Genomic DNA, 9,036 nt, shown 5'->3' on the forward strand with positions numbered 1-9,036 from the left:
CATCTTTGAGGTTTTTATATATATATATATATATATATATATATGTATTTCTATACAATAAAGATTTGGGTTGTTTTTTTTTTTTTTAAAAAAAAAAAAGAATGGATGCCTAATTTTCATGCAGTCATCCTCTAAGTGTGTCTAGTTTTTCCAGTAGCCTGGCAATGCTTTCGAGTTTTGTCTGTTGTTTTGGTTGGTATTCTGTTAGACAGAGTCCTGCCTGAGGTTAGGCTGCTCTGAATTTGAGATCCTTCTGCCTCAGCCTCCTAAGCACTGAGAATACAGGTGTGTTGCCACACTTGGCTGGCTGGGTTTTTGTTTTCGTTTTTAGATCTGAGATGGTGTCACATGCCTATAATCCCAGCACTCAGGAGACTGAGGCGAAAGGATTGCAGTTTTTAGGCCAACCTGGGCTACATAGCAAAGGTCCTGTCCCAAAGAGGGCAAGAACGAGAATTAAAACAAGAAACACCTGACTCAGTCAAGAGGCCTGCCTTGCCCATCCCCTCTCCTTCCAGAAACCTGGAGAGATGACTGCTGAGCAGCCATGTTGGTTGGTAGTACGTGAAGATGACAGCCAAGCTCCTGATTTGATGACCGCAAAGAAGGACAGATCTGTCCTATTGGTGATATAACAAAGCTGCCGTAGTAGCCCAGACTACTTTACCATTTTAAGAGAGTTCTTTCTTCTTATACCATTTCTATTTCAGCATCTGTTGCATGTAGCAATTTTAATCCTGACACATCCACCCATGTAATAACGTTCCTTAAATAATCCCTTTGATATTTTTCTTACCTTCCCCACTCAGGAAGAGCCATATCCATAAGCATCTAAAATGCCAAAGACTTTATGTCATTTGGGTCTAGTCTCACAAATCCAAAGGCTATATATTCGACTGCATTTGAGACACCTTTGATATCCCCAAACATATTGGGATAAGCTGAAATGAGAGTGCCCCCAATATGTCTATATCCGGACCCCAAAGCCTTCAAAGTGGCCTTGTAGGGCAAAAAAGACTTCATGAATACAATCGCGTTAAAGATCTTGACATGGGGGGGTGGCTTTGTTCTGGTTTATTCATGTGGTACTGATCCAATTACAAAGGTATTTGCGAATGAAAAAACAGGAGTCAGAGTTGTAATGAAGGAAGCAGAGGCTGGGGTGATGGGGCCCCAAGCCGAGGAGTGCTGCCAGTCTGAAACTAGAGAGAACAGGTGAAAGGTCAGGGGACCAGCCCTGCTGACAACTGCATTCCAGCCTACTGAGCCCCATGGCAGGCCTCTGTTTTCTAGAACCATAAGAAAATAAACTTCGCAGTAATTCATTGCAAAAACAGCCATGCAGTTAGTTACAAAACTAGTATCTTCATAGAAAATTCTTTATTTTTTTCTTTCTGGTTTTGGCCTGCATTTATTGACAGTGTTTGAGAGAGAGAGAGAGAGAGAGAGAGAGAGAGAGAGAGAGAGAGAGAGAGAGAGAAGTTCTCACAGTATCGTATGTTCCCACACCACCTGGAAGAGTAAAACCATGGGTTTCACAAGTCCAGTGTGTGCAGCCCCTTGTCCCGTCCTTAGGCCACCAAGCTCAGAGCGTGGAAAGATTCATACAGCCATGCTCCTTAACGCTGACTCCCACGGTTGCCAGGATTGTTGCAGAGTCCTTGAAGCTCAGACCTTGGAAATCATCCTTCCTATCTAAAACCACTTTCTCAAATGCTTTGGAAAGCACCAGGGGATGTTCCTACATTTCCTAATTCTGAGCCATGGACCAGCTCAGCTGAACAGAACTTTTTGTAACAATGAAGATTTCACAGAAAATTCTTAACTGTACCCCCAAATTCGACACTTTTATCTTTCCTACCTTTATCATTAAATCTTGCACACCAGAAGCTGCCTGTGTGCCTTGGGTTTTCATTTTCCATTCATTGCTGGGAATTCTGGTTCTACATATTAGCTATTCAAATCAGCCCCATCGTTATCTCCCGTCCAAAGGCTCTTCATGGGGATGAATTCACCACACAGAACACAGATAATGGTTAGGACCGACTTTATCTGTCACCACTGGTGATGAAGGTGCCGCTACTGTGTAGCATCTAGTAGCTAAAAACCACGGATGCTGCAGAACTTGCCCACCATCCCCAAACAGGCATCGATGTCCTGAGAAACCTCTGGATTCAGCCGAGTCTCTGCCCACCACGGTAGGCCCCAGTCAGGGTCATCACAAATGCCTGTTCCCTAGGGATCTTTTCTCATTGTTGTACCGGAAGTGCCCTGCTCCAGGGACTTTATCTTTGGCACTATGCTAGAGAGAGGGCTGAGGGACCTTGAGAAATAGGTGAGGGTGCTTGCTGCCTGACAACGAAAATGTTGGGGGGGGCATCAGATTGCAAGTATGCACCGCCACACCCAGGTTTATGAGGTGCTGGAGATCAAGCCTGGAGTTCCAGACCTGCTAGGCAAGCACTCCAGCAGCTAAAGTACACTCCCAGCCCCTAGAGCACAGTCCCTAGTCACTGATCAGGGTCATAGCCCTGCTTTCCCCAGTCCATCAGGTCTGTATGGTCAGAATGTCAGCACTTGGGCTTTCTCCAGTTTTCTGAAAAAGACAATTGGCAGCTTTCTCAGCCCTGCAACTGTAGAGTGATTATTGCCACGATCCTTAGACTTCTAGAATAAATGTTCTATCAGTCCCCAGTTATTCATGAAAGAAAGCTCATTTGAGCATCCATAACTATTGTCCTCATTTCAATCTGATAACACACCCTGACCAAATTTAGTTTAGGTACCAGGGACCTCTGAGTGCCAGCATCGTTGTCCCCACAGGGACAGAAGAAGACTTACAGCAAGCACGGGATTAGATGAGGTGAAAACGAACTCCCCGCTTTTCTGCATCAGTTTCTCTATTCCTCCTTTCTCCCGCTATGATTCCAGCTTATATACACGCACAAAACAAAAGCAATTCTTTGAGCATGAATTTTCTCTGGTCAAAAGACAGGTAAGAGCTGTCCCGAGGTACACTGTCAGCATCTTTATGGCCCCAGGGAGGTGTGGCCAGAAAATAAGCCCAGGCTGTGCCTAGGAGGCTTCTAAACTCTTAAAAGGGGAGAAGGGGAATTTGTACGTTAAACTGCATTCTCAAGCGTGGTTAGTTAAACTAGAAGTTTGTAATCAAAGAATACAGAAAAAAGCGAGGCAATGCAGCAGCTCTGCGCTCTCTGAGCAATCCCCCTAGCACCTGCAGAGGCCAGGAATGGTGTTTATGGTTGCCATGGAAACCAGAGTAAACTGCTGAAGGCAAATGTGTGGCATTTGATTTGCATTAGCAAATTTTCGGCAGCATCGCTAGCTAAAGGGGCCTTTTCAGATCTGAAAATTACATCTCTCACCCTGCGTGGTTACAAGGGGGATTTAGGGTTACATAGTACAAAATTCATGATCTGATGCATTCCAGCTGCCCAGGTCAAACAGAGGTGCTGGCCTCCATGCTGTGCATATGAAAGGGATTTAACAGCTGTTTTTAGAGTAGGGGGAAGGGTATGGGGAAGGAGGGGTTAGCATAGGTTAACACTTTTTCAAAGTCAGCTGTGGGAGAATTTAGGACACCCATCTCTGTATCAGGAAGGACGAAAAATCAAACAAGCTGGGATGTGCCGCCCCTATCTAGGAGATCTGAAAAGTGATCCATATGAAGGACTCCTCTCCTCACCAAACTTCCTGCCAAATAGAAGATAATTGCAGAGAGCTGGCTACTAAGTTTGTCTCAGGGAACGAAGAGGAGATTAGACTGTGGGAACCAAGGCTACTGACTGCGTGACTAAACCTCCTACTGATGCCACAGAGTGAGAAGGGACCTAACATACCAATACATGGGAAAAATTGTGTCAAATAATCTCTAAACTGCTGAATCTTGCACCAAGGGAGAGTGCTTATGGTTTCAAAGAGATGTACTGTAAGAACAGCTGATATACAAAAGCAGGTAGACCCAGCACCTTGCGAACTGGTTTATCTCCCTCAGAAGACATTCATTCTGATGGGTCAACCTTCTGATGGGTCAACCTTCTGCTCCATCAGCTGAAATCTCACTGCACAATTCCTGCGGACCACAGCGTTTAGGGAAAGAAAGGATCTATTTTGCTTGCACTTCCAGGCCTAACACTGAGAGAAGTCAGGGTAGGAACTCACATAGGAACTGAAGCAGAAACCATGGAGGAATGCAGTTTTCTGGCTCACTCATTGGCTCCTCATTGTCTCGTGTTTAGCCTGCTTTCTAAGACAGCTCAGAGACACTTGCTTAGGGATAGCACTACCCACAGTGGACTGGACCTTCATACATCAACTAATCAGGATAGTATCCCATAGCCATGTCCACGGGCCAGTCAAGGCCGTTCTCCAACCAAGGCTTTCCTCTCAGATGACTCTAGCTGACAATACGGCTAACCAGCACAGGTCTATTACTGTCTTTTCCATTTGTGACACCACCACTGTCCCCTTCCCCTCCCCCCCCCAAAAAAAACTGTAACAAAACTGTGGGACCCTCTTGTAGAATGGATTCTCTGCTATGGATTGTAAAGCAGTCAAATCTGTTCCTTTCTTGCTAAGTAGAGTCAAAATGTCCTTATTAAAGCAGCTGAGGTAACTATTGTTTAGCTATGACATTTTGCACTCTAAGTGCATGGCTATCAGGTGTCCTTTCTGCCTGGTTTCATTTAACACTCAACAAGTCTGTGGACGGCAGGGGCGAGTGGGACTTACTAAGTGTTTCTCTTTAACTCTTTAAGCATAGTCGTTGGCTCCCACGCAGCCCATGGTAACGGTGAGTATTAAAATCCCATGGTCTTCCCTACAGGACTGACAAACTCACTCTGTTTCAACTGAAGCTGACCAGGCTAATTAACAAGTAAGTGTAGAACTAAGATCCAAAGGACTCTTCACTTCCAAAACCCTCGATCTTTCAAATATAGCTGCACCTCCTGCATATACAGTTTCAAACTCCGGCTTGTCATAACTATTCATGAGCCTTGCCAATGAGAAGGTGATTATCTCAAAACAGTCCATGGCTTTGATCAGTTAAATGACATTGTTAGAGGCTGGAAATAAAAACTTAAGACCATAATACCTTCCATCACCAGATGGAGGAATAAGGAATATGTGCGCGCCTATGTTCACACTTCTAACCCCAGTTCTGGGGAAGCAGAGCCAGGCACTACTGGGAGCTCACTGGCCAGAGGGAGCTTGCTGGCCAGATAGTCTAGCTTGATCAGTAAACTCTGGGCCAATAAAGATGAGCCGGCAGAGGCAGGAGGGAAAGAAAGAGAAAGAAAGGTAGACTGCAGGACTAAAAGGTGGACAAGATCTGAGAAGAAACATCCAGGGTTGTCCTCTGGCCTACACACACACACACACACACACACACACACACACACACAAACTGACCAACCTTTCTACAGCCTCTTCCTCTACCTCTTTCTAAGCCTCTTCCTACAGACTCTTCCTACAGCATCTTCCTACAGCCACTTCCTCTACCTCTTCCTACAGACTTTTCCTACAGCCTCTACCTTTACCTCTTCTTCTTCCTCTACATCTTCTTCTACCTCTTCCTACAGCCTCTTCCTAAGCCTCTTCCTCTACCTACAGCCTCTGCCTCTATCTCTTCCTACAGACTTGGCCTCTACCTCTTCCTCTACATCTTCCTACAGCCTCTTCTTCTACTATTCCTACAGCCTTTTCATATAGCTCCACCTATACCTCTTCCTCTACATCTTCTTATAGCCTCTGCCTCTGCCTACAGCCTCTGCCTCTTCCTACAGCCTCTGCTTCTGCCTTTGCCTCTGCCTACAGCCTCTGCCTCCCTCTACCACTTCTTTCTCTGCTGGGAATTGAACTAATAACCTCTGGAAGAGCAGCCAGCGCACTTCACCACTGAGCCATCTCAAGTGCTCTTGGCTCACCCATTGAGCGCATAGTTAATCGCGGAGGCGGCAGCAGCAGGAGCTCTGTGAGGAAGTTAGAAGCCTCCAGGTGCCTCTGCTGGCGCTCAGCTTGGTTTCTCCACTTTATCCATCCAGGCCACCAACCCTGGAAGAATGACTCGCACCTCCAGGAGGGGTTGTCCCTCCCCTGCTAACTCTACCTGGAAACTTTCTTAAAGACACAGCCAGGGTCTTGTCTCCTAGGGCGTGTCAAGTTGACAATGAGTACTATGGGAAGAGGTCAGTATGGAGGAAAAAGGAGTACTAGTTAGGGTCTCCACTGCTGTCACAAAAGACCATGACCAAAAGGCAAGTTGGGGAGGAAAGGGTTTATTCGGCTTACACTTTTGTACCGCTGTTTATCACTGGAGGAAGGCAGGACAGGAACTCAAATGGGGCAGGTACCTGGAAGCAGGAGCTGATGCAGAGGCCATGGAGGCTTCTGCCTACATGCTTGCTCCCAAGGCTTGCTCAGTCTGCTTTCTCTCTCTCTCTCTCTCTCTCTGTCTCTGTCTCTGTCTCTGTCTCTGTCTCTCTCTCTCTCTCTCTCTCTCTCTTGTCTTTAAGGAGGAAGTTTTATTGTTAATTATTTACATTAATAGTCTCTGAAAGAAAAACTGATTAGCTTAATCCAACATGATTTGTAGTTGGCAAAATCTAGTGAAGCAAGTGTATTCTGATTGCTAAGGATTTCACTTGGGAATATGTAACCACCCAACACTTGGAACATAATCCAGAACAATGCTTCACACCTCCTTTTCACTTTAATGCCACACCTACCTCCCTTTATTATGGAAATATCTTCATTAAATATGATTCCCTGAAGACAGGTTCCTTGGAGCATATAGCATGAGGTCAACACACAAAAAGAAAACTGAAAATAAAACTCTGTATGATAATTTACTAATCCAAAGAAACCAAACCTTCCAATATATTAAGAAATAAATCCAGTTACAAATGCACTACTAAGTCTATGTGAAGAGGCTCTGGTGAGTAACTGAAAACAGCCAGGTATTACAAGATACACAAGCAGGAACGGTGCACCTAGCCCAGCAGTGGCGCTCAGAAGCCAAAAGTGTTCTCTCGGCTGTAGGCCACATACAAGAATCCATATTCATCTTTTTTCTTCTGGCAAAGCTGCCCCATAGTTAGGCTGGACTGTGGGACTGTCTTGTCCACAAACAGGAAGATCGCCTTCTCAGAAGGAAGCTGAATCCTTTTCCTGATGATCCACGTGAATTGAGCCACGGTGACGTCAGATGGAACCAAGTACCTCCTTTTGTCAGTGTTAACAATCTGAGTGCCTGAGACCTTTTCCACCATCACCGAATCCGGTCGGGGTACTTTGCTCTGATCTTCGCAGATTCCATGCATCTATGTTCCAGCGAGTAGTCTTCCTTAAACATCCACTTCATGGCGGTGGGAGGCATTGGGGGGCCGGAGCTGTCGACTTTGGAGAAGCAACCACAACAACAACGGAGGCGGCGACTGCAGGGAAGACTACTCGGCAGGCGGGACTTCCGCAGTCCTCGGCCTGCTTTCTTATAGAACCCAGGACCACCAGCCCAGGACTGGCACCACCACCATAGACTGGGCCCTCCTCCATTGACCACTAAATGAGACAATGCCTTCCAGCTGGATCGCAAGAGGGCATTTCCTCGGCTGAGGCTCCTTCCTCTGATGACTTTAGCTTGTGTTGTGCTTACACACATAATCAGCCAGTACAGAAGATATGGTGCATAATGACAGCATTATGGGCCTAGAAAAAAAAAAAGAAGGGCAATGGTAAGAGATTAGTTACTTGTCCTCTTTGCTGCAACAAAATAGCCCATGAGAGTGCCTGAAGGAAAGGGTTACTTTAGTATACTGCTCCAGTAAGCTGAGGCACATTAGGACAAAGAAGCAGGAAGTGGCTGGTTACACTGAGTCCAAACCAGGAAGCAAAGAACATGGATGCATGTTGGCAGAGACTGCTCGTTTGTTCCTGGCTGCCCAGACTTGAAATAACCACACAGAAATCTGTATCAATTGCAATACTGTTTGGCCAATAGCTTAAGCATATTTCTGGCTAACTCTTATATTTTAAATGAACCCATTTCCATTAATCTGTGTATTGCCACGTAGCTCTTGCTTACCGGCAAGATTCTGGTGTGTCTGTCTCCTGTGGGCAGCTACTTGGTTTCTCACTGGCTCTGCCTACTTTCTCTCTATATATCTCTTCCACCCTGGCTACATTCTGTTAAGCTTCTGGCTGAAAGCAGCCTCTTTATTAACCAATAAAAGCAACACATATACAGAAGGACTTCCCACACCAGATTGACTCTCTCTTTTAAGTCAGTCCAGGACCCTAGCCCATGCGATGAACCATTTCTACTTAGGGGAGTCTTCTACCTCAATAACCTAGTTTAGAAAATCCCTCATAAACGAAAGTGACCAAAGACTTGTGTCCTTGCTAAAACTGACAATATCAACCAGCAGAGAGGGAAACTTTAAAACCTGAGCACGACACTGGGGATCCTTGCAAACACTACTCTAATTGAAATAAGCCAGGCACAAAGAGACAACTTTTTTGTGGTGATTCCACTTACACTAGGTACCATCTGTCAAATCCATAGAATGAGGAAGTAAGACAGAATTTGCCCCAGACAAGCAGGAGGAGAGGCCAGGGTATCCCTGTCTACCGAGAGCAAGGCTCCTGTCTGTGATGATGACAGCTTTGGAAATGACCAGTGGTTAACAACAATTGTATGGATGTCTGTGATGCCGCTCAGCTGTGCACTTAACAAGACACTAAAATCCTAAGTTTTTCACATATATTTTGTTACATATACACAAAAAAGCATTCAAAATTTCAGTTGTCTTTTAATATAGATTAAACCACTAATAGATGAATTTGACTTAAAAATATACCCGACTGAAGAGGCCATGACTTTGGTCTGGTCTGCCTGTAGGCCCATCACATAGTCTATAAAACATTGTATGGTGTTGTTTGGGCTCATAATTTTGCAATTACTTTCCTTTTAATACATGTCATTATCTGTGGTGGGTACACTATCTATTAGTGAAA

At 45.2% G+C, this 9,036-nt stretch overlaps 1 pseudogene; it reads right to left on the minus strand.

The window, feature by feature from the left end:
- Positions 1-7,031: 7,031 nt before the first annotated feature.
- Positions 7,032-7,384, minus strand: LOC119808413 (annotated as a pseudogene).
- Between the last annotated feature and the right edge of the window lie 1,652 nt (positions 7,385-9,036).

This window comes from Arvicola amphibius, chromosome 2 (genome assembly GCF_903992535.2).
Source record: "Arvicola amphibius chromosome 2, mArvAmp1.2, whole genome shotgun sequence".
NCBI classification, from domain to species: domain Eukaryota; kingdom Metazoa; phylum Chordata; class Mammalia; order Rodentia; family Cricetidae; genus Arvicola; species Arvicola amphibius.